Genomic DNA, 3,509 nt, shown 5'->3' on the forward strand with positions numbered 1-3,509 from the left:
GGGCACAGTGCTGGCTCACGGTCATCCTGTTGTCCACCAGGACCTCCAGGTCCCTTTCCCCTACACTACTCTCTAATATGTAATTTCCCAACCTATACTGGAACCTGGGGTTGTTCCTGCCCAGATGCAGGACTCTACACTTTCCCTTGTTAAATTTCATTAGGTTATTCCCCGCCGAACTCTCCAGCCTGTCCAGGTCCCACTGGATGGCAGCACAGCCTTTTGGCGTGTCAGCCACTCCTCCCAGCTTAGTGTCATCAGCAAACTTGCTGATAGTACACTCTATTCCCTTGTCCAAATCAGTAATGAATATATTGAATAATATTGGCCCCAGTACTGACCCCTGAGGCACTCCACTAGATACTGGCCTCCAACTAGACTCCGCACCATTGACTACCACTCTCTGGCTTCTCTCCTTAAGCCAGTTTGCAACCCACCTCACTACTCTATTGTCTAGACCACACCTCCTCAACTTAGCTGTGAGGATGCTGTGGGAGACTGTGTCAAAGGCTTTACTGAAGTCAAGGTAGACCACATCCACCACTCTGCCGTCATCCATCCACCTTGTTACACTCTCATAAAAGGCTATGAGGCTGGTCAAGCATGACTTACCCTTGGTAAAGCCATGTTGACTGCCCCTTTTTCCCTTGAACATAATAAATTGATAATAATGAGAAGTGGTAATGGTTTTACACTAAAGGAGAGGAGACTCAGGTTAGACAGGAGGAAGAAATTTTTTACAATGAGGGTGGTGAAACACTGTCCCAGGTTGCCCAGAGAGGTGGTGGATGCCCCATCCTTGGAGACATCCCAGGCCAGGCTGGACAGGGCTCTGAGCAACCTGAGCTGGGTGAAGATCCTTGCTCATTGCAGGGGGTTGGACTAGATTACCTTTGAAGGTCCCTTCCAACCTGAACTATGATTTGAGATATTGGAGTATGTGCCCTGCTTAAGAAGGAACAAGAAGTACCGACTGCCGGTGACTGATTAGTGTGCAGTTATTGTTAGCTGCCTATGCATGATATTGAAAAGATGAGTTGTTCTCTTAAACTATGGTGTTTTATTTTACAAAATCTTTATAATATGCATTATTTCTTTTTCAGTCTACATGATGAGAGGGTGCTTTCACCATAAAATTGAGTCTCGTTAGGTATGAGAACTTAGTTTCCAGGATTAGATTACAGCTGTTAATTTTTCTCACTTTCATCCCCAGTGGTTGAGGATGATAAAATATACATTTTTGTAAAAACAGACTATGTAGACTTGCCCTATTTCAGTTACAGCAGGACAAAAACCTTCCCATGTGTATGGAAAAACAACAATGACCATATCCTGGATTTTTCTCAGAAATTATTCTATGTATGCTTCAACCAGGCCAGGATAACTAATAAATTGCAAAGATAACCTCCTTAAATTGATATTATTCATGAAAGGAAAATAGAAGCATTTATAGGGCAATGGCAGTGCTGCGAATGTTGAATTAGCTTGGGTACTACTTGTGCTTGTCTTGTTTTGTTATTTTTTAATTTATTTGTAGAAAAGCCCAAAGCTTTTGTGTGTGAAGTCATGTAAGAAATCTTGCTTTTACTTTCTTCCCTTTCAGCCCATTTACTTTGCAAGAGAAGTAGATGTCAACATATGAAAGACTGATCAAGTTGAATAAAAAACTGTTCCCAAAAGAAATGTTCAAATTGTTAGATTTATTTCCCGCTTTCAGACAACACATCTGACCTGTAATGTTCACTATGCCCAGCAATGTTGCACCATAACTTAAAAAAAAATCCCATGGTATACATTGTGTTGTAGTTTTCACACACAGTACTCATGTTCCTGCATTCAAGTTGAGTTGTACAAGACATACGGGTTACTGGAATGCACAACAGGTAAGTTTGTTCTAAAGAAATGTTCAACGATAAAAAATTAATTACAATTGTACAGAAGAGCTTGCCAACGTCATAGTGAAAATTTTGTCACCTGAGGCACAAAACATGCTTTTTCCCTTGAACATAATAAATTGATAATAATGAAAAAGGAGACATAGCGTGCCAATGTCCCCCCCCAAAATGTAGTCTCTTGCAGTTAGCTGGCTGGCAGTTCCCAAAATAGAGCTTGCACAACCCCAGGTACAATTACAGCACAGATGGAATCTGTTTGAAAATATCAGCTTGTGAGCCTGACAACCCAGGAAGAGCAGTTGGTAGTGGGAGACTATAGAAACGGTTGAAATTAACACAATTGAATATTTATTTTCTAAAATAGTGTTTGCTGTGAATCACACTCCTGTGCTTAATCTTATTGTGATAGGTATTGTGAGAACAGAAATAAAGTGACTTAATAACTGGTATATGTAGATGTTGGGTTAGAATTGGATTCATACTTCTGTGTGACTTAAAGCCCCCAGTTTATTGCATCACCTGTAGTTACCCCTCCAGAAATACCCTCCAACTCAGAAGCCCCTATGCATTTTTCTTGGGTTTTTTTTGTTGATACAGCTGTCACCCACCTTGTTTTGGAAGACTGTGTAACTCTTGGGGACGCTTGACCAGATCTCACTCCTCTTTTTTTGTGATTATCAAACTATTAATGTGCTCTAAAAGGGCAATGGTGTTTTGTGCATCTCCACTTGCCTCCATGCCCCTGACATTTCTAGAACAGGGCACCTGTGTGAATGTGCTCCTGGGCTGTCAGTGTAAATCAGTGATGGAGCTGGCTGCCAGCCTATATCACTTCAGGTACTTGGCTGCATTTTGTATTTGGATCCTTAGCGAAATGCAAAAGTTCTAGCTGACCTGCACTCCCATTCCACCTGCTTCTCTGCTAAAAACCTCTGTGGCTTTTAATTGTTCATGTTTAGCTGCCGTTTACCTTGGAAGATGAAATATTTACAGATTGCTTATGAAATCTTTGTTCCTTTAAAAAATACTCCTGGTCAGTGTGACCGGAGCTGAAAGGACACAATGAGTCTCTAATTTATTTAAATAAATATATATATTTCATATATATGGGTTTTCAGTAGAATGTTAAATATGTGCTTTGGTGCACATATGACTATAAGAATAGCAAGGGTTTAAATGTCCTCATCTCCTGTCTACAAGGGTGTCCAAAATCCAATGTTGAGGGAAGAGAAAGAAAACACCACTAACGTGTATGACACTGACTCCACTTTGTTAATTGGGCCACTATCAGTTAGATAACAGTTCAGGTCAGATACCAGGTCAGCATAACCTGACACAATCAAGGAAATTAAGTAATGTGTTTATTGTAAATTTGTTGTAAACTCCCTAGTAAAATTGTTTTATTAGGGTAAGTAGAAACTTTTAAACAATCCAGAAAACAGCTTGTATGAGGAAATCAGTGGGATGCCAAAGTATGACTTGATATCCATTTTTCCATCTGAAGAGAAAGTATGATTGCAAAAAGGGAAGTGTTTACATAAACTGATAAAAAACTTGAGAATTCAGCAGAACACAGCCACGTGTTCCTGAGCTTTCTTCCATAAAAGTCTCACC

This window comes from Streptopelia decaocto (assembly GCF_964273445.1).
Source record: "Streptopelia decaocto genome assembly, chromosome: 5".
Taxonomy (NCBI): Eukaryota; Metazoa; Chordata; class Aves; order Columbiformes; family Columbidae; genus Streptopelia; species Streptopelia decaocto.